Source organism: Manduca sexta, chromosome 23 (genome assembly GCF_014839805.1).
Source record: "Manduca sexta isolate Smith_Timp_Sample1 chromosome 23, JHU_Msex_v1.0, whole genome shotgun sequence".
NCBI classification, from domain to species: Eukaryota; Metazoa; Arthropoda; class Insecta; order Lepidoptera; family Sphingidae; genus Manduca; species Manduca sexta.
This window is the reverse complement of record NC_051137.1, coordinates 1,898,843-1,922,205: the sequence shown is the minus strand read 5'-3', so window position 1 is coordinate 1,922,205 and position 23,363 is coordinate 1,898,843. Positions and strand designations below refer to the sequence as shown.

Below are 23,363 nucleotides of genomic sequence, written 5' to 3'. Positions count from 1 at the left end.
ACGGACGTATTTTCCAGCTGCAATGTAAACTCGCGTCAGACGTATATTTTCCATACGCCATTTTCACGCACAACAATTTTTCCATCGTCGGGTTATCGATGAGCATCTATTTGTGCGGCGGGTCGCGCCATGACTCGAATGGGCTCGTTAAGGCACGAAGCTGCACACTTTTATCACTTCTTGATGCTAAAAAAATATTTTTAGGGTTCCGCACCTCGAAAGGAAAAAACTGAACCTTTATAAGATCACTGTGTTGTCCGTTCGTCCGTCCGTCTGTCAAGACCCTTTTTTTTGTGAATTTTCCTGGGAACTAAGTACAGCCCTGGTGGATTGAAACCTCCTGTCAGTAGTGGAGAGTGGAGAACCGTGCTCTGCAGCGAGCTATACTTATATAATATAGGACTGGTATTAGGAGTTACAAAGTCTATAGGTATTTGAAATACCTATAGACTTTGTAACTCCAAATTGGAGAATGAATATTGAATCTATAGATTTCAGAGATTATGATTTTCAGAGATATGATAATGTCTAAACATAAAAAATCATTATAATTTCCGGATTTTATCGCATTTTTTATGTAAATTTTCTCTTATATTCCTGTCCGAACGAAGCTGAGGGAACCTTATAATGTCACCGCGCTGCTGTGCGTCTCCCGGCGCTCACCGGCCACTCCGACGGGGCAGCCAGCGCAATATCCGGTCCGTGAACGGCTCGCTCCGGCGCCATCCGGAAATTTCATCAAATCTGCCCAAACATCCCTTTTTGATAACATATCGAACTAATTCACTATTAACATCTATGCGCGAGAGCGTAAGGGGTAGAATCGTTTCACCGAACATGTCCCACAGATGATCATAGCCAGAGACGGCCTTTGCTGGCCAGGGCCTCGCGCGGTGTCTCGCAGTACCTTTTTTTACGGCTTTACCGACGAAACTGTTAAAACAAGAAAACGTTTTTTTACTCTGCCCGGGGCCTCGCGTCTGTTTCTTTTGCTTTCGCCTGGGGTCTAGCGTCGTTGAGGGCCGCCACTGATCATAGCTTGTGCTTGGTTTTTGCCTTATCCCTTTTTATACACTAACTCTAGCAAACGAGTAGCATTAAGACAAATCGCGTGGTGCAATTTATACCTTCTTAATATAGATTGATTTCTCTCTATACAAATAATTTCAGTAAGGCAGTGACTGACACAATAATCACTGGTGATGCGAATATAAGACCATAATATATTAGTATAAAATTACATAATATAATAATTAGACTTGTAGCAACATTTAAAAAGCATTTGTTGTTTATGTTATTATATCTTCTCATATTATCGTGTATTACTTTGCTTTTGATATTTATGTTTCTTTTCTTTTTAATTTAGTATCAGCCTATGGCAATTTTTTTTTTCAATAAGATCAAATAACAGGTTTACCTTGATCATTAGATTTTCGCTATTAGTATCCATCCGTATAGTAGCCTACGTGGCGCAATCGGTTAGCGCGTTCGGCTGTTAACCGAAAGGTTGGTGGTTCGAGTCCACCCGGGGGCGACGCGCTTTTTGTTAGTATTACGAATTATATGACGTCACAATAATGCTATAGAACACTCACTATGGCTTAATATTCGCCAACGTCCATACCACGTTGAAAACACCGGTTCTCGTCCGATCACCGAAGTCAAGCAACGTCGGGCGCGGTCAGTACTTGGATGGGTGACCGCCTGGGAACACCGCGTGATGTTGGCTTTTTGTTTGTTGTTTTATCATGTACTAGCTTTTGCCCGCGGCTCCGCCCGCGTTATAAAGTTTTTCAGGCTAAAGTTTTCCATTATAAAAGTAGTAGTTTCCCGGGAGCCTATGTTCTTCCCAGGATCTCAAACTGTCTCCATACCAAATTTCATCTTAATAAATTGGGTAGTTTTTGAGTTTAACACGTTCAGGCAGACAGATGCAGCGGGGGACTTTGTTTTATAATATATTTTTTAGAACTTTTTAAGAGGAACAATCCCGTCATACATCATTGTTGCATAACTTTAACCGTTTACGCAGCGCACGCAACGGAAGCTCTCAAAACTAATAAATTGTCCCCGTTTTTGCAACATGTTTCATTACTGCTCCGCTCCTATTGGTCATAGCGTGATGATATATAACCTATAGCACTCCACAAATAAAGGGCTATCCAACATAAAACGAATTTTTCAGTTCAAACTGATAGTTCCTGAGATTAGCCATTACTGCTCCGCTCCTATTGATCATAGCGTGATGATATATAACTTAGAGCACTCCACGAACAAAGGGCTATCCAACGCAAAAAGAATTTTTCAGTTTGGACCGGTAGTTCCTGAGATTAGCCATTACTGCTCCGCTCTTATTGGGTATAGCGTGATGATATATAGCCTATAGCACTCCACGAACAAAGGGCTATCCAACGCAAAAAGATTTTTTCAGTTTGGATCGGTAGTTCCTGAGATTAGCGCGTTCAAACAAACAAACAAACAAACAAACTCTTCAGCTTTATATAATAGTACTAGCTTTTGCCCGCGGCTCCGCCCGCGTTATAAAGTTTTTCAGGCTAAAGTTTTCCGTTATAAAAGTAGTAGTTTCCCGGGAGCCTATGTTCTTCCCAGGGCTCAAACTGTCTCCATACCAAATTTCATCTTAATACGTTGGGTAGTTTTTGAGTTTAACACGTTCAGGCAGACAGATGCAGTGGGAGCCTTTGTTTTATAATATATTTTTTAGAACTTTTTAAGAGGAACAATCCCGTCATACATCATTGTTGCATAACGTTTACGCAGCGCACGCAACGGAAGCTCTCAAAACTAATAAATTGTCCCCGTTTTTGCAACATGTTTCATTACTGCTCCGCTCCTATTGGTCATAGCGTGATGATATATAGTCTATATCACTCCACAAATAAAGGGCTATCCAACACAAAAAGATTTTTTCAGTTCGAATCGGTAGTTCTTGAGATTAGCCATTACTGCTCCTCTCCTATTGGGTATAGCGTGATGATATATAGCCTATAGCACTCCACGAACAAAGGGCTATCCAACGCAAAAAGAATTTTTCAGTTTGGCCCGGTAGTTCCTGAGATTAGCCATTACTGCTCCGCTCCTATTGGGTATAGCGTGATGATATATAGCCTATAGCACTCCACGAACAAAGGGCTATCCAACGCAAAAATATTTTTTTAGTTTGGCCCGGTAGTTCCTGAGATTAGCCATTACTGCTCCGCTCCTATTGGGTATAGCGTGATGATATATAGCCTATAGCACTCCACAAACAAAGGGCTATTCAACGCAAAAATAAATTTTCAGTTTGGCCCGGTAGTTCCTGAGATTAGCCACTACTGCTCCGCTCCTATTGGGTATAGCGTGATGATATATAGCCTATAGCACTCCACAAACAAAGGTCTATCCAACGCAAAAATAATTTTTCAATTTGGACCGGTAGTTCCTGAGATTAGCGCGTTCAAACAAACAAACAAACAAACAAACAAACTCTTCAGCTTTATATAATAGTATAGATTATGACGTCACAGTATGATATAGAACACTCGCTATGTCATGACATTCGCCAACGTCCATACCACGTTGAAAACACCGGTTCTCGTCCGATCACCGAAGTCAAGCAACGTCGGGCGCGGTCAGTACTTGGATGGTTTTATAATATATTTTTTAGAACTTTTTAAGTGGAACAATCCCGTCATACATCATTGTTGCATAACTTTAACCGTTTACGCAGCGCAGGCAACGGAAGCTCTCAAAACTAATAATTTTCCCCGTTTTTGCAACATGTTTCATTACTGCTCCGCTCCTATTGGTCATAACGTGATGATATATAGCCTATAGCACTCCAGGAACAAAGGGCTATCCAACACAAAAAGATTTTTTCAGTTCAAACCGGTAGTTCCTGAGATTAGCCATTACTCTCCGCTCCTATTGGCCATAGCGTGATGATATATAACTTTGAGCACTCCACAAACAAAGGACTATTCAACACAAAAAGAATTTTTCAGTTCGAATCGGTAGTTCCTGAGATTAGCCATTACTGCTCCGCTCCTATTGGGTATAGCGTGATGATATATAGCCTATAGCATTCCACGAACTAAGTACTATCCAACGCAAAAAGATTTTTTTCAGTTTGGACCGGTAGTTCCTGAGATTAGCCATTACTGCTCCGCTCCTATTGGGTATAGCGTGATGATATATAGCCTATAGCACTCAACGAACAAAGGGCTATCCAACGCAAAAAGAATTTTCCAGTTTGGACCGGTAGTTCCTGAGATTAGCTATTACTGCTCCGCTCCTATGGGGTATAGCGTGTTGATATATAGCCTATAGCATTCCACGAACTACGTACTATCCAACGCAAAAAGAATTTTTCAGTTTGGACCGGTAGTTCCTGAGATCAGCTATTACTGCTCCGCTCCTATTGGATATAGCGTGATGATATATAGCCTATAGCACTCCACGAACAAAGGGCTATCCAATGCAAAAATAATTTTTCGGATTGGACCGGTAGTTCCTGAGATTAGCGCGTTCAAACAAACAAACAAACAAACAAACAAACAAACAAACAAACAAACAAACAAACAAACAAACAAACAAACAAACAAACAAACAAACAAACAAACAAACAAACAAACAAACAAACAAACAAACAAACAAACAAACAAACAAACAAACAAACAAACAAACAAACAAACAAACAAACAAACAAACAAACAAACAAACAAACAAACAAACAAACAAACAAACAAACAAACAAACAAACAAACAAACAAACAAACAAACAAACAAACAAACAAACAAACAAACAAACAAACAAACAAACAAACAAACAAACAAACAAACAAACAAACAAACAAACAAACAAACAAACAAACAAACAAACAAACAAACAAACAAACAAACAAACAAACAAACAAACAAACAAACAAACAAACAAACAAACAAACAAACAAACAAACAAACAAACAAACAAACAAACAAACAAACAAACAAACAAACAAACAAACAAACAAACAAACAAACAAACAAACAAACAAACAAACAAACAAACAAACAAACAAACAAACAAACAAACAAACAAACAAACAAACAAACAAACAAACAAACAAACAAACAAACAAACAAACAAACAAACAAACAAACAAACAAACAAACAAACAAACAAACAAACAAACAAACAAACAAACAAACAAACAAACAAACAAACAAACAAACAAACAAACAAACAAACAAACAAACAAACAAACAAACAAACAAACAAACAAACAAACAAACAAACAAACAAACAAACAAACAAACAAACAAACAAACAAACAAACAAACAAACAAACAAACAAACAAACAAACAAACAAACAAACAAACAAACAAACAAACAAACAAACAAACAAACAAACAAACAAACAAACAAACAAACAAACAAACAAACAAACAAACAAACAAACAAACAAACAAACAAACAAACAAACAAACAAACAAACAAACTCTTCAGCTTTATATAATAGTATAGAAGTATAGATTATGACGTCACAGTATGATATAGAACACTCGCTATGTCATGACATTCGCCAACGTCCATACCACGTTGAAAACACCGGTTCTCGTCCGATCACCGAAGTCAAGCAACGTCGGGCGCGGTCAGTACTTGGATGGGTGACCGCCTGGGAACACCGCGTGATGTTGGCTTTTTGTTTGTTGTTTTATCATGTATTATGACGTCACAGTATGATATAGAACACTCGCTATGTCTTGACATTCGCCAACGTCCATACCACGTTGAAAACACCGGTTCTCGTCCGATCACCGAAGTCAAGCAACGTCGGGCGCGGTCAGTACTTGGATGGGTGACCGCCTGGGAACACCGCGTGATGTTGGCTTTTTGTTTGTTGTTTTATCATGTATTATGACGTCACAGTATGATATAGAACACTCGCTATGTCTTGACATTCGCCAACGTCCATACCACGTTGAAAACACCGGTTCTCGTCCGATCACCGAAGTCAAGCAACGTCGGGCGCGGTCAGTACTTGGACGGGTGACCGCCTGGGAACACCATGTGATGTTGACTTTTTGGTGTATAATCACAACCTAACATAAAACATCCTCTGTTGTAAGTCCAATGACAACGTCTATTACATTGAAAACACCAATTCTTCCTCGGAACATTACAACAAAATCTTTTATAATATAATCTATGCGTATTATTTTTATCATGTTTGTATTTAGTTAAATCTTGTGTTACTTAAACCAAAAATTACCTATGAAAAATATTTTAAGAATAGCCAACATTAATATTTTATCTATTTGCTAATACTCAAAGGCCGCCTAAATCACCACCAAAATTCTGACATCTTAAAATCCAAACTCATCTAAATTCACACACTGATCCGTAATTTGGTGGAAACACGAAAAAACGCCGCGTCGCGCGTTACGTCGGTTAAAAAAACCTATGATTTGCGCGTGTTTGCAAGCCCGGCCCCGATCGAACGCACGAGTTAACTTTTTGACCGGGATACCTACGCCGACGTGACGGGAATGAACGGCATCTGGCGGGAGGTATGAGAGATTAGCGTTTTCTAATCCAAAGTTTAATATTCTTTAGTAGGTTGTAAATTATACGTGGAAGTAGCTCTGTAAAGCAGCGACAACCTTGTTGGTTGTGGGACTGACTGCGGAGTCGAATGTCCGCAGGTTCAAAATCCAAGAGCATACACCATTGACTTTTCTAAAATTATGTGTGTAGTCTTTGTGAATTATCGGTTATTTAAGCGGTGAAAACATCGTGAGAAAATCTGCTGCTGAGAAGCTCTTTATAGAAATATTGAGGGTGTGTGAAGACTACCAATTCGCACACAGCGTGGTGGACTAAGGCCTAAGCCCTCTCAGTCGTTGAGGAGGCCGGTGCCCAGCAATAGGATGGTATATGATACAAGGCTGATATTATAAGTAGCTATTAGACTCTATAAAAATGCAAACAAATCGCGTTTCGAGAACATCGTTAAATTCAGCAGGAGGTCGGCATAATTCTGACTATATCGAATGAGCATATTATCTTTATTGACGTGCCTTCTATGTTTTTATCTCTGCGCCACCTCAAGTTGACTGGTAGAGAATGCGTGTGGCATTAAGTCCGCCTTTATCTACATGATATAAAGAAGTGCGATAAATAAATAAATAAAAGAAAATATTTAATAATCGTATTATATTTGTACACAGATAAGAAAGGTACATGAAAATTCGAGAACAAAAAAAAGTACACAAATATTGAGGACACGGAGGAGGTGTTAAAGATTGACGACGATAGAGAAAATCATGATAAAAATAAAGCATCGGCCTATATCGCTTTTCACGTGATACGCTCTTAAGTTAAAATCAGCATCTCAACATTGTCACTTTTTAATTAACATAAAAAATTGCTATTAGTTGCAGCATATGACAGATTTTGAAACGAGAATATTGTTCACTAAACAGCGTCGTCTCAGGAAATAAAAGGCGCTCAAATGGCAGCTCAAGTTTTGTTTTTATATAGTTCACCCTAAATGCCCACATAAGTTCCTACTCTAAGGTAACATAAATTTGCTTATACCATACTTTGATACTTGATTTACTAACAGTAAGAGAATACATAAACATGCTAATGGTAGTACATATTTTATATCCGCTCGGATAGCGACTATACAAGCTGTTAAAACTTGCCATAGAGGTCCACGTAAGTGTTGCGTTCGGGGATCAGCTTGTTTATATCTGGTTCCAACAGGCCGGGATAATTGTGTCGACTGTCGAGGGGTAATCATCTCTCGTCAGTCGACATTCTATTGGACTCCACTTCCCATCAGGTGCCGTGGGGTCACTTTGCCGTGTCAAATAAAATATAGTTCAATAGCCAAAATGCCTACTTAAGATTCTATTTAGAGGTGAGATAAATTTACTAATACGCCCCTAAGTGTATAAAAAAGAGGTGGACCGACGACTGGTCCACGTGGCGGGACGAAACTAGATAAGGACTGCCTTGGGCAGAACAATCTGGCGTGAATTACAAGAGGCCTACACTCAGCATTGAGTGAATGTATAGACTGAAGAAGAAGAACAAAAAGAGTATAAAAATACATAGACCGCCGAAAGGTGGTAATTCAATTTACTTATTTATTATTAATAAAATATTACCCGCTACTCGCTCAACAAACTCGCACCAAACGCGAACCACGGAATCCGGTGTGTTTTTTCACTTCGATGATTTTCGGGTAGATCTCTTGTTGATCTGAGAAAGCCGAATTTTTGCCCGAAACGTGCTCGAATTGTGTAATATTCGTGGAGTTACCATCCACCCGTTGTTAACACAGTATTCGGCTCGCAACGACGGTATTTTACCATGTCTCTGATATTTATAGACGCGGATATCAATTACTATATTTTTCGGGTATTTGGAGATGTACAGATCAGCTTCCTTAGCTTTACTTTTATTCTGATTATAACTGGAATTGCAATACGTAATGATAGGAATTAAAAGGGAGTAGTAGTAAAATAATTTTCAAACTTGAATTATAGTATTATACGACACTCAAACATAACGCTATCGAGCCTTTATATCCAAAGCCTGCCAGAAGTGCACCCATCCACTTTTCGCCAACTGTGTTCCGTCCCACCATATGATAGGTGGTAAGCCTAAAAAAAAAACAACGGTGGTAAGCCTATTGCCATATCGGGCACAAATTCCAGACTCCTGATTGATAATGAGGGACAAACACAAATATAACTTTTACTTTTACTTTACAATTTACTCCAATCGTACCGTAATACAACTTTGCCATAGAAAGCAATGTCACCACTTTACTTATTCCCCAAAACGATACATTTTGGTATACTTAATATAAATCCTATGACTCCATTTTCTTATTTTACCTTATACTGCCCCATGTAATTTTCGCCATACGTTACAAACTCCCTTAATTTTATTCATAAAGAGAGCGACGTCTTCAGTACTTTGTGCTTCTAATAAAGTTGCAAATTTTTGGCAAGTAACGAAATATAGCATGACCATAAAAATAAATACCTGCTATGAATGTGCCATGTTTGCTTTTTCGTTAAGTTGATGTTGCCAGTACAAGAAATTAGACCCATGTTATACCACAAGGTTTTTTATTTTTCTGGTCAGGCATTATTCTAAAATTAAAATTAAGTATTTTTACTCAATTTCCACACATCCGTTTTAGTTATTTAAAGTAAAACAAACAATTCCCTTTCACGGTAATAATTTGTGACTGTTAACTATTGTAGTTAAACTGATTACTTTACAGCCGTGGTAAATGGCACTTTACACGAGTGATACGTTACTGATACTATGCACAATCAGCTACTATCTAAAATGTCTAGAATTTTTATGGGCAGTAAAAAAGTCAATATACAGTACAGCAGATTTCTCATGACTGGCTTGAATTTAGACACGAATGGAGATGTAGTCAGCGTTTCTGAGGACTATGATAGAAGTAAAGAGAACTTTGGAATAAACTCCCTGCATCGATATTCCCCGAGTGCTATAACTTGTCCTTTAAACGAGGCTTTAAAAGAATGTTCACCTCCTAATAGGTAATGGCTTGGCTGCATCTCTGGCATTGCAAAGTTCACGGGCAGCGAATGCTACTTACCATCAGGCGAACTGCTGGCTCGTTTGCCTACTAAAGTAATAAAAAACCTGCCTTATTTAAGGAACAAGTTGAAAAAGTGTCCAGCTGTAAGCTGCGTCCAGGAAGACGCTATAGATACAAGCTATGGTATGTAACAGTAATAAAGGGATTAAAATGTCTCTTAGACAACATATCAACCGCCTCTCATATCAGCCAACTCGCCAACTACACTGAGAAGGCAAATTAAACACCAAACAACTATATAATACAATCTAGACAATTGTCCAAATATTCTACTTTTAATAAACCTACAACACATCCATAGTCCTTCCACTTAACCCGATCATTCCTTTGGGAAGTGTATAACATGTCGTTGTGTAGACGAGAAACATTAATGCAGTGATGTTCTAGAAAATGAATTCATTTATATATGAACGATTATGTTATTTATGTTTTGTTTATACAATATAGAGTTTTATTATTATGTCGTATCTTTAGGATATCCTGGAACTTAGGTTCGCATCTGCCAACCCCTTTAAGGTTATAGCTTAAGGTCCATTTTCATACATTTTGTTTCACCTTTAATCTGGGTAACTAAACAAGTATTGACAAGTAAAGAATTTAAATTCACGTCTAGTTAGTGATTAGTTCTCGCAGTTGAAAGAAAAACGTAAAAATAATTAATATGCATGGATATTTCGGCCTTTAAAATCTAATATGACGAAATTTTAGTTACCCAGATTAAAGGTGAAACAAAATGTATGAAAAATGGACCTTAAGCTATAACCTTAAGCATAAAAGGCGTGGATAGTGCACGGCAAAGTGACCCATAATGCAGTGGCACCTGATGGTAGGTGGAGTGGAGTCCAATTGAATGTAAACTGACTGACACATAATTAGCCCTCAGCAATCGAGACATGCTGGCCTGTTGAAACCGTTTATACACAGACTGATCTCAAAACACGACACACTTACATGAGCCATGAGCGGCGGTGGCTATCCGAGCGGATATAAAATATGTATAATCTATCAGCAAGTATTTTTCTACACCAGCTGAGTTTTGTTTGCAAGTGAGTAAGCCATACCTTAAGGCTTTCTCTATGACAACTAAGCTAAATCTTTGTAAAATTAACGTAGTATAGTACTCTGTATGCCAATTTCCATTGGCAAATGCAATGAGATGATTCCCCAAACGGTGTTTTGAGTTAAGCCACTTTAGTTCTAAGAATGTGAATTATCCTTCAATTTAGCCACTAAAATTCTTTTTCCCCTACAACTTGGATCTCGAAGACAAAATATATCTCTGTAACTTGTTTGCTCTAGCTTCGTATCAGAATTTAGAAGGATTTTTAAAGTGGGGAATAAAGTAGCGCGGAGAATTTATGAGAACGTCACGAGGAAATTTATTTGGAGGAAAGAAATCGTCAGTTAGCCACAATATAAATGGCGGCCAATATTTCCATTTCCTGATTGTCTACTTTTGTTTCAAAATGGCGTAGATTTCGTCAGAATTGCATTAAGATTGCTGAAGACTGAAACTAATAGAAGACAATAAGTTAGTCAACAATGACAAATATAATATTTATATAGCTTCTATTTTACTAGCAGTTTGGAAAGCAATTTCCACCATAAGTGACCGCCTCGGTGGCGTAGTTGTATTGCATGTCCGGTACAATAGCGCTCTGTGGTCCTGGGTTCGAATCCCGGGTCGGGCAAAGTGATATTTGGGTTTTTCTGCTCAGTATCAGCCCGGAGTCTAGAATTTGTGCCCGATATGGCGATAGGCTCGCCCCTTATCACATCATGGGACGGAACATAATTGGCGAAAAGTGGGTGCCTTAGTTGCGCCTCTGCATACCCCTTCGGGATAAATGCGTGATGTTATATGTTTATGTATGTAAAAATAAGTTAAAGAAAACTGTTTTTTCAATACTTGTATAATATAATACGTACAACTAATACAGATTTTATTAATTGAATTTGATTTAATTCGGAGTACCTTATTTATTTTTTCCGTGTCGTTTTACGTTTATACAAATTTAATATTATACCTACATCTTAATCTTTACAGTGAAATCTTTGTGGAGTAGTAAAAATAATTTACTTTTAATAATAAACAATGTTATAGAGTCAATGATATATAAAAATTAGATAGAGCACAGAAATCAAGAATAATATATAGCCACGCAGTGATAAAAAATCGTTGTGCTTAATGTTTTCTTATATTTACGCGAATATTAAACATCGAAATAAATCATTTTTTGGATATTATCACCGTCTTATACATAATATTATAATTCAAAGTTCTATGTAGTGTTGCTATTATTTATGCGGTCATATCATTTACTATCAGGCAAACGGCAAGCTCATCGTCATTCAACGGCAGTAAAAAAGTGTTGATATTAAAGACTAAATGACTCACAAGCTCGATTATATTCTACCCGAAAAAGTTTATTATAATACTATTTTAATAAAGGAACAGAGAACAGAGAGATTGCATTAGGTGCGGGTTGCAGCTTGCGCTAATGAATTCTTCAACTCGCCTCTTAAATAATATGTGAAGAATGTGCCTCATATTATATTCATTATGTGCCAAAATATAAGAGATAACATTCACGCCCACATTTAAAAGACTGTTACAGAGTATGTAAGACAAGTGTTGATTTATTCATGTGGGCGTTCATAACAACACAAAACTAATAAGTATAACACTTTCTATATAGTAGTTTCGTTGAACTTGATTGACTTTTTTCGCAGTAATAAGCACATAGTGTATCCATTTTAGATGGTCTAAGGCGGGGATGACGAACCTTTAATGGTTAATGTGCCATCATTTATAAAAAAAATATGGCCTATAACGTGTCATCCAGGACTGGTGTTTTGATACATCAAATCTATCCATTTATCCTTGAATTTATTAGATTATACAAAAAATATGGATTACAATTATTTATAGTAAAATTATTGGTACTATAAGGTTTCCTTTACAGCGCCATCTGACATTAATGCAACGTACTAATACGTATGCCATATAAGGGGAAAGATAAAATTATAAATTAGTTCGGAAAGAGGAATACAGATGGCGTTAATTTTTTCTTTACCAATGTGCTTTAGATAATAATTAATTACAAACCATATAGATAATATCTATGAATTAAATTTATATCAAACTCATCCTAAAATGTCTAGTTTACACAAAGTTACAAACCTCTAAAAGTAAATAAAAGAAAAATTATATACTTAATTAACGTGTTAATAGTCATTTACTATGAAGGTAATTAATAGTTTACATATAAAAAAGTGCGTACCACAAAAATAAAGTACATAACTCATTTGAGCATTGTGAGACAAAAAGGACAAAAATAGCATTCAAATATTCTACGTCGACCGTGACAGGACTCGAACCTGCAATCTTCGGATCCGAAGTCCGACGCCTTATCCATTAGGCCACACGGTCCTTGCGCAGTGATGTGAAATTTTGCTAGTTATTCAAAAAAATTATTGATTTTCTTTGTATTTTAATTTAATTATCTTATCCACAAAAACTTCAATGTAGAAAAATTTTATACAAACTTTGCTAACATATAAGGAAGCGTCTATTAATCACTTAAGTTTATCACACGTTCCCTTCCTCCACCCTCTGCTCTCGTCTAATTGTTGATACGCGTATTTTCACTGTTAATGCATTCATCTATGGTAAAAAAAAAAATTGGTAAATTATTTTTATATTTTAGTACTTATTAAGACGAGTATTTAATACCGTTAACTGTAGATTATCAAAAAAATCTAACTATGGATACTTAAATGACGACTTTTAAAACTGGTAAACAATATTTGACACTCAATTGAACTCACTTTTCTCGCAATTTTACACTATTTTGCGCAGAAAAAAATGTGTGACTCTTGCCACAACACCTCCTCTTTGTCCCCCAGGTGAGATTGGGGACAATTTGGCTCGATCCAAACGCCTCTGGTAATTAATGGACGACCCCTTTTATCCATCTAATGATTTGATAACAGACGTACCCATGTCATCTAGCGACCTTAATAGGCATGAAATAAAGTCTACTTTTGTTTATTCGTTTTTTACAGCTCGATAGTACATGCGTAACAAAAGTTAGGTACTACACAAATTGAAAGTCTCCAAATTATACTAATGTATCTATTTCTAACAACTACTAAACGGCAAGTGGTATTTAATTCATAAGGAACAAAGAATCGAAAGTTATTAAAGAAAGTATGGAGTTAAAAGATCTTTACATAATATGGAAGTATATTCGTAGGTAAGTAATACTTCCATTTACGGAATTTTTTCTTGTTCATATCGGTCCACAAGGTAATAGTAACTCGTATGACCTGGCATAGCGACTCTCTTGCTGTACATGTACCACTGCATTCTATACCTAATACTTGTGCGTCCTCTAAGCACTGTTATAATAGGATAGAAGAACTTGAAGCCAATTGGTACATTATACACTGTCACAGGACGAAAAGACTAGCGCAATAATTAGTTCTCTATAATATTATTATTATTATAAATAGTAATCCGGTTCACCGTTCAAGGGCAGTTATTACCATTACGCAAGTTTGCTCGAAGCCAATAATTTAAAATATATAGCGCCATCTGTGTAAACTTATGCGAACTAAGTTTGAACGAAGTTTTGTAGTGCCAAAGTATTCAACATCATTTTGACTTTATCGCATAGATGGCGTGGCACTACTAATAACTTAGCTTCCTTATGTTACTAGATGTCGCTACGTACAATATACATGTTACTATACTTTTGATTACAACAGTGGTGAAAATATTTTTAACTACCGTGATATCACTCAAATATGACTTAATTAATAACTCAATTCATATTGGTTTAATGAAGACTTTAGCTCATAGTACTCAACTTTAATTTTATTTTTTTTATTTTTTATCTTAATGTGTTTAAATAATAGTATTTGTAATAGGCAGTTATTCTTATTTATCGGTACCTAACCCACAAAACAAGTACACTTACGGCCGAAAATGATTACCTAAACGGCCCCACTGCACGGCAGCAGCGCTGCGGCCGTCTTGAGTGCCAATTTGTCCTGGCCGGGAAACACTCAGACGAATGTGTTTGCCCCTTAGTGTACGTGCCCTCAACTTAACGACAACTTGGCAATTTTGCCATTTTCGAGTGCCCCCGCCCACGGCCGCGAGTGTATTTAGCTAATAGCGATAAGGGATACCTGGCGGATTTATCCAACCGTACGAGGGGATTGTATAAAGCTATTATTAGTTTATTTCGAATTTCGATTTGAATTACTTATAATTCATTAGAAATACGACCAGTTATAATGTTTTCATAAACTTTATTTATTTGAATTTGGAACATGATATTTTTTTGAATTATTAATTTATTCGAATAGGGTCTAATAATTCAATCTGATTTTTATCCATTAAAATATTATAAACTATGACATGAGAATTAATGTACATTCTATAGACACGAACCTCTATATACATTATACACTATTTGTTCAAAATCTGAACTAAAATGGCAACCAAAACGTCACTGTTATAACCTATTTATTCACTTGATCAACAAATAATTTTACTTATTAAGTAATATTTTTTATTGAAATCCAGGTTTACAATTAGACTCGAGTTCTTATATCATGAGCGCCATCGCGTACTCAACCACAACCTGTCAATATTGACCATATTAAAGTCAGTTTGAATGGATTGCAGTTCAGTTCAGTTGAACACAATGAATGTTCGGAACGCCAAATCTAGTACGTAGTACATATATATATGACCTGACTGAATATAAAAGTGAAAGATATTGAAAACTTTATACATACAACTGCCACTTTTAATTTGTTTGTGTTCAAGTCTATCTTACAAATAAATCTAATGGTTAAAGAATCAGCCTTTAATTATATTTATTTATTCGAAAATGATATACATAACTTCATAGAGTAACATATAGCAAGTTTGAATTACCTGACGACAAAAACATTAACATAGAAACTCTACATTATAGAGCAACGAAACATGCGGTTTCATGTAATGTCCTATTTTTTACTCGTTTTCATTGGGCCAGTATGTGAATGCCTTTCATATTATTAAATAAAATCTTTATACCTACCAATAATTGTGACTCAAATGTTGATCAGGTATTGATGGATTCTTTTATATTAATTATTCTCTTGTTCGAGACAGTATTAAGTAGCCAATAGCCATAATAACGGATACAACCAATTTAAGATGTAAAGAAATAGTTCTTTAACTTTAAATTTAAATTTAAGTGCATAGAGAAGAAAATTTCGATACAGCACAATCAAAAATGAGACAAAAGTTTATTGAAATAACACATATTTTCGCACAATGTTGCCGCGACCCCTCCACGCCCGTGCCACTCTTGAGCAGCGCGCATATTTAATTATAATCCACCAATAAGGTCCAGTTTACAAACTTAAGTATTAATTATTAAGAAAAATAAAATATAAATTAACATATAACAAAATAATTATAATTACGTAACAATTAATTGATAATCTGTAATTCTATTGTAATTTAGATTAATTTGAAATGAAAATCTGAGTTGTAATCAACTTGCTTATTATAAATGTTATTGTTCTTAAAAATTAATTAAGCCATAATAAGGCAATATAGATTGGATTTAATGTATTACTGTGTAACATAATGCTTTGGACGTACGTTCTATCCATAAAAACTCGCTCCTATTAATCTATGTGAGCAATTTGACCTAAAATATTAACTAAAATTCAAATTGACTCTAGTCACAGAGCATAAGCTTTTTTTATCGAAGGCACGGGAAAGTGGCTCTACCTGATTTTAGAAAAAGAGAAGCCGAAACGAAATGTAGAGATAAAAAAATATTTAAATGAGTGTATTTTCTTCGTCTACTTCCCTTATATTACAACATGGGGTTGTTTTTTGTGATAGGCACAGAACATATGAATGTTTTCTTTAGCGACATGTATGTCGGATCTTGTTTCTATGGCGATATGTACCTATATCGGTTGTTTTCTGAACGGTATTAGATCGAATCTCTGACGCATTGGCGAAGACTCCATATAACCCGATTCCCTGCCTCCCTTGATGTAGAATCTAATTATCATTCGAAGCTACGATAGCCTAGTTGGGTCTGGAACGGACTGCCGAGACGAATGTCCGCAGGTTCAAAGCTCAAGGGCACACACCTCTGACTTTTCTAAAAAATCATGTGTGTATTCTTTGTGAATGTATCGTTCGCTTTAACGATGAAAGAAAACATCGTGAGGATACCTGCACATCTGAGAAATTCTGTATAGGAATATCGAGGGTGTGTGAAGTCTACAAATCCGCACTAGGGCAGCGTGGTGGACTAAGGCCTAATCCCTCTCAGTACTAGAGGAGGCCCGTGCTCAGCAGTGGGCAAGCATATGATACAGGGCTGATATTATTATTATATTTTTATTCATGCATATCAGTACCTAATCCTATATGTTGTGTCGGATTCCCTTTCCCCACCGCTCTATATTAATTCATAACTTTTGATCTGATGGTACTTTTTTATTTATTTATTTTTTCTGTACATAGATACATCTATAAATTAACCCACTTTCCCTTCCTTTACATGTGTACTAGCTTGCGAAACCACAGCTTCATAGTCTCTTCCATCCCTGCTCGAAGTAAAGGTTAGGTAATTCGTATTACCTAACATTATACTAGAACAGTTTGCCACACGCATCCTCGCTTACAACTAGAGTTTTTCAACCGTGGAGAAGCAATTAAGCAAGCCGGCATAGTTATGCCGATTGTCCAAGGATGTTTTTGGGCTTAATTTCACTTAGCATCGGTTGCGGTAAAGCCACTTAACCGAACCGTCGATAAAAGGCATCTGTTAATTTAGTAAGAAGTACCTGCCTTAGTAATACTTAAAACTTCGTCTATGTAATAATAATAATATCAGCCCTGTATTATATACTGTCCTACTGCTGAGCACGGGCCTCCTCTACTACTGAGAGGGATTAGGCGTTAGTCCACCACGCTGACCTAGTGTGGATTGGTAGACTCCACACACCCTCGAAATTCCTATAGAGAACTTCTTAGTATGAAGGTTTCCTCACGATGTTTTCCTTCACCGTTAAAGCACCGTTCGTCTATGTAGTCCTAGTATTATTTATAAGTTTTCCAACTGAGTTAACACTGCATACAATGATTATAATATTATAACTTATAGTTACCTATAATGTAAGCCCAAGTTAGGGAACCAACACGTATATAATTTCTTTTGAAAGTGCTTTCCAAGTGCAGCAAAATAAACACAATATAATTTGGAAGAGCATTCGTTAGATAGTACAATTAAAATTTTATTACATAATAATACTTTGAAATCGAAAGCAGAAGTGCACAAGAATTTTAAAATTTAATTTGAGGTTAATAACTAATTGATTACGCTGAGTAATATTTAATAAATTTTAAATAAAAAAAAAAAATACTAGACGATTTCTTATGTTTACGCGAATGAATATTGAAATAAAACTATATTTCGGATTATATCGCGTTTTTTTTATGATTTACTCCGCTTCGAAGACTGCTTTCATGGACTAGACTACTCGTATTCTCACCACAAATATACCAGATATAGAAGAATTCTCGTTTATCAGAGTGACGAATACTGATTTACCTAAAAGTGTAATATCAGAAGGCACAGCCCCACCCGCCCGCGCCGGCGACACCCATCCACACAATGGGCCACAATAGGCCACACAATGGCGAACAATGGGCCAACCGTCTTCCCATTGTGCGGGACAATGCAAACCCCGCCCATAACAAAGGCGGTATTGTTTCATCTCCACACAACATATTTGATTGGCCGACTGTACCCGTCTTGAAGAAAAACCTTTTTTTCTTGAGCCGCGCGATTTTGTACTTTAATAATGTGAGATTTTGATATGGTTTTGATAATTATATTGTTTTCGGTTGGAAGTTGGGTTAAACATGTATTGTGGTTGATTCGTAAATTTTTCTAGTATAAGTTAGCTATTTTCCTTTATACTTAATAAGGTAAGCAGACCACTTACCTGGTGTGGTACGCGATTACTTGCAAAATCACGCGATTCAGAATTTCAAAGAATTAAATATTACAGCTCTAAAGCTATAAGCTGCAATATTCAATTCACATAAACTCACGCTATAGTCAAAGGCACAACCAAAGCACACACTTTCCGCTGTGTGTATTCCGTCCCATGATATGATAGGGGGCGAGCCTATCGCCAAATCGCGCAAAAATTCCAGACTCCAGGCTCATACTGAGTAAAAAAACCCTATATAAATTTTCCCGAGGAATCAAACTAGAGACCTCGGCACTTCATATTTCTCAGAATGCAATACTAGTTGTACGATTTACATTGCTTAGCGGCAGAAATAGATAATGCTAATATATCTAATAAACTCCTTTCTAAGTGAGGTTCAAACTGCCGATATACATTTTGATTCAATCAGATGTTTATATAAGCATGCCATATTTAAGTAAATTATAATAGTTAATTGTACTTAGTATAGTGTAACATTGTGAGCGTTTTGGCTTAGCTGTAAGTTCTTATATTTAAAACTAGCGACCCGCCCCGGCTTCGCACGGGTGCAATGCTGACTATTTAATGGATGTTATTATTATACCTACATATAAACCTTCCTCTTGAATTACTCTATCTATTAAAAAAAACCGCATCAAAATCCATTGCGTAGTTTTAAAGATTTAAGCACACATAGGGACAGAGAGAGCGACTTTGTTTTATACTATGTAGTGATAAATAATCTAGGTAGACGGGTTCTCGCATATCGGCTACCAGGTACCCCTCATTTTCATTCCTTACCATCCGAAACTATGAAGCCACTATATTAAGAGCTACCGTATCCTTCATATCAGTGGAGAAATGTCAAATTTGGCGAAAGGTAACCCAACACAACATATAGGTACTAATATGCATAAATGCGATGCAAATCGTTATGATGATAATTAGATTATACATAAAAGGAAGACGGCAGGAATCGAGTTATATGGACCTTTCGCCACTACTTCATATAAAGCAGTAATAGATCGGTTCGAGGTAACACTGTATTTTATACCTACAATGATCTTGCACCTGATGATGGAGTAGGGACCTAATAATGTCGATTGACGAGAGAAGATTACCCCTAACCAATCGACACAATTCTGCCGGTCAGCTTGAATACAGTGATCCCGAAATGCCACACACTTAGTATAGTGGGTTTTACGGTGGTCGCTATCCGGGCGGATACAAATATAATTCATTTCTGGAAAACTGACCGTTAAGCACTACTGACTTACCATTAAATATTAACCACCACCACCACCACCACGCTAGCCTAGAGCGGATTGGCAGACTCAGTAGCAGAGGAAGCCAGTGCCCAGCAATAGCACAGTATATCGCACTCTTAATAATATAATGACCCATTCCAAAATTGCCAATTTGTGGGAATCGTCAAACAACCAATTTCTGTTTGCGACCTTTTAGTTTTTTCCCTTTTTTTTCATGCTATAGGTTCCATTTAATACCTATCTTTAATAAGCTCAATTTTATAGCAACTTCAAAAAAAGGTAGTATACAAAAGTTAGTCTTCCGACGACTGCCACAAATTAACAATTTTGAAATAGGTCATTATTTTATTAAGAGTGCGAATTATTTACAAGGCTGATATTACTATTATATTAATACAATTTTTACTTATCCGCTCTAAGATTCCAAATTAATTATTTAGTTCTTTGGTTTTAAATTATTAGGACTTCTAAGGAGCCCGCAAAAAACAGCATAGCAGTCCTAGTCCCCAGACAGCACAGTGGGTGCTATAAAATAGAATGACAATGTGTGAACGGTAACGCCAGACACAATTATCGATCGCGCTCTGACTCCATTGTACGCATTTCGGATGCTGGGTACTTAAGAACAATATGTCTGTCGGGCCCTTGTAGGCTTGAAGATATAACCTCTAAATGTAAATGAATGTTCCGTTATTGCACTTCGGTTAAAAATGTAACAGAAAACTGGATTACAAAATTTTATAAATAATGAAACGATTTGTCTGTTTTTTTGACTTGGAAACTATATTCCTTCATTAGATATTAAAGGAAAGCTAGCATATTTAATTATGTATTGTTAAAAAAATGGTTTAGTTGATGACAAAAACTATTTTGTTGATTACATTCAATACAGGTTTGTGAATTTGGTTTCATTGAGAATGGAAATTTTGAGTTGTTTATTTCAAGTACATCTGATAATGTGAATTTAAGTTGAAACATGCTACTGACTTATTGGATATCTCAATCAACATTTATAATTTCAGACTGAGTCAAATATATTAATTTGTACATAACATATAGGTGTTTCCTGGTAGGTAGACAGGTCTCTCATATGTGAGAGTCCGCCTGGGCACGTACCACTGCAATGTCTATTTCTGCCGATAATCAGCAGTGTAGTCACCGTTGTGCTCCGGTTTGAAGAACATTGTACCCAGTGTAACTACTGGACATAGTAAGACTTAACATCTCATGTCTCGATGGAATACTAAACAATACTTTGTAATTCAAGGTGTTGGATGGTGTTTCTACGGTTTATGGGCGATATCGCTAACCATCAGGCGAACGGCAAGCTCGTCTCGTCATTTACAGAAATAAAAAACGCTAGAGAAAATAATTATGTTTTTTAGAAGAAATGGAGGTAAAAACATTTTAATAATGATTAAACTAATATTAATTTGTTTCTGTGAACAATTACGTAAGGGAAGACAAAACTCCGTCAAACACATTGTACGCACTAACAATTCCCAATTTCAACCGTCCCCCAACTAGAAATTAAGTTCTTTTATAATACAGAAATCGATAGTATCCGAACAGGGCGCTGCAGGTGTATCGTCGGTAATGTGGACCCACACAATGGGACCCACGGGCCCCGCTCCCCCGGCGAACGCTTCGATGCGCCACAAACGGTATTAATATTTCATATTAGTATTCAGGTGTACGTAAGTGAGCAAATATTAAAATTCCTTTTTTGATTCTTTTTTGTCCCCTCAGTTTTGTGTTACACGCTTGGCATTCGTTTTTGGTGGAAATGGTGCCTTTCATCTCTTAAAGGGTAGGTAGAGACGCAACTGATGCACCCACTTTCCGTCCTAGAGTAGGGGATAAGCCTTCCTCCATATCGAACACAAATTCCAAACACCGGCCGTAAGTAACAAAAAAAAATTCACGACGAATTGATAACCTCCTTCTTTTTTAGAAGTCGGTTAAAAAACCCAATATCACTGCCCGACCCGCGGATCAAACTCAAGACCCTGAGGTCTATAGTGCTGACGTTACAGCCATACCATAAGGCAACTACAGCACCGATGCAGTCAAAAATGTGGTATTCAAAAGGCCGGCATGATTGTGTCGACTGGCGAGGGGTAGTCATCTCATTCTACTCGTGATTGACATGCTATATGCTCACTCCTTGATTTGAGGATCATTTGTTCACCTTACCGTTCCTTACGTGTTTTAGTGACACGAGAAGATAACAATTTATTAATACTTTTTGCATACATTTTAATGATATATATTGCAAGAATATAATCTATTTCCACTTGGAAATTAAGGAAGAATTTGTCATAAAATGTACAAATATTACCTTAAACATATTCTCTAACCACATTTTTAACAAAAACACAATTCTTATGGTCCATAAAGTATTCTTTTAAAGAATCCTTCGATATTTTCGAATTATAACAAAAACACTCATAGATCTTAACATCAAAAAGTCAATTCCTCTATCGACTTAGCGTCGGTCCCTCTTGTCCTCCGAGTGCCGATGCGTCCTCTTGAGGATTCTTTAACGAAAATAGATGTAAACATATTGTATTTCGGATCTCAATTTTTGAAGAGACTTAACAGTATTTCTAGGGGAGAAATTATAACAATTGTTCCGATTTCACGAATGGAGGAAAACATTAAACTTATGTATATATCTAGGGGTTATTTAAGTTGTAAATGATTATATTGCATTGCATTCTTATTAGTCGATAACACATACCAGCAAGGCGTAAAATATAGCTATATACTATCCCACTGCTGGGCACGGGCCTCCTTTACTATTGAGCGGGAGTAGGCCTTAGTCCACCACGAAGGCCTATTGCAGGTTCGGAGACTTCCAAATATTTTAAATTACAGCGTATGACGAATATTGACAGCAAAATTTTCTTTTATCTAACAATGCCGATTCAATTGAACACCTTAAATGACAACCTAAGCTTTGTTCATTAAATAGTTCAATACATTAAACGTCTACTTAAGATCGTACTCAAAGGTGATTTATAAATGCAGAACTTTGAGTCACAAAGTATTTCTTGCCGCTGCAGTTCGATCCTAACCCTACAAAAGATGTTAAGTCTTATCATTCCCAGTACGCTAGCTACAATGTCCTTCTAACTAGAACGTAACAGTGCATTCACGCTGCTGCTTGGCGATAGAAATAGACATTGTGTTATTACCCAGACGGACAATTACATACGAGAGACTTACCACGAATAAACTACATCTCTCTTCCGATTTTGCTTTAGTTTTTAGTTCTTACGTTAAACGCCACTCAACATGGTAAAACAAAATACTAAATACCTTTATTTACAAGCACGACAATGTGACCCCAATGCACCTGATAGTGAATGGAATAGGGCCCAATAGAATGTCGACTGACGAGAGATGATTACT

At 36.6% G+C, this 23,363-nt stretch overlaps 6 non-coding genes across 6 annotated transcripts; 5 read left to right on the top strand and 1 right to left on the bottom strand.

Annotated features, from left to right (window-relative positions):
• Positions 1-1,460: 1,460 nt before the first annotated feature.
• Trnan-guu lies at positions 1,461-1,534 on the top strand. Its single transcript has one exon. It is a non-coding gene; the product is annotated as a tRNA-Asn (tRNA).
• A 76-nt stretch (positions 1,535-1,610) lies between these two features.
• Positions 1,611-1,729, top strand: LOC115443842. The gene has a single exon (XR_003938662.1). It is a non-coding gene; the product is annotated as a 5S ribosomal RNA (ribosomal RNA).
• A 3,835-nt stretch (positions 1,730-5,564) lies between these two features.
• On the top strand, positions 5,565-5,683 carry LOC119190362. The gene has a single exon (XR_005112877.1). It is a non-coding gene; the product is annotated as a 5S ribosomal RNA (ribosomal RNA).
• A 72-nt stretch (positions 5,684-5,755) lies between these two features.
• LOC115443952 lies at positions 5,756-5,874 on the top strand. Its single transcript, XR_003938691.1, has one exon. It is a non-coding gene; the product is annotated as a 5S ribosomal RNA (ribosomal RNA).
• A 72-nt stretch (positions 5,875-5,946) lies between these two features.
• Positions 5,947-6,065, top strand: LOC115443916. The gene has a single exon (XR_003938681.1). It is a non-coding gene; the product is annotated as a 5S ribosomal RNA (ribosomal RNA).
• A 6,937-nt stretch (positions 6,066-13,002) lies between these two features.
• On the bottom strand, positions 13,003-13,075 carry Trnar-ucg. The gene has a single exon. It is a non-coding gene; the product is annotated as a tRNA-Arg (tRNA).
• Between the last annotated feature and the right edge of the window lie 10,288 nt (positions 13,076-23,363).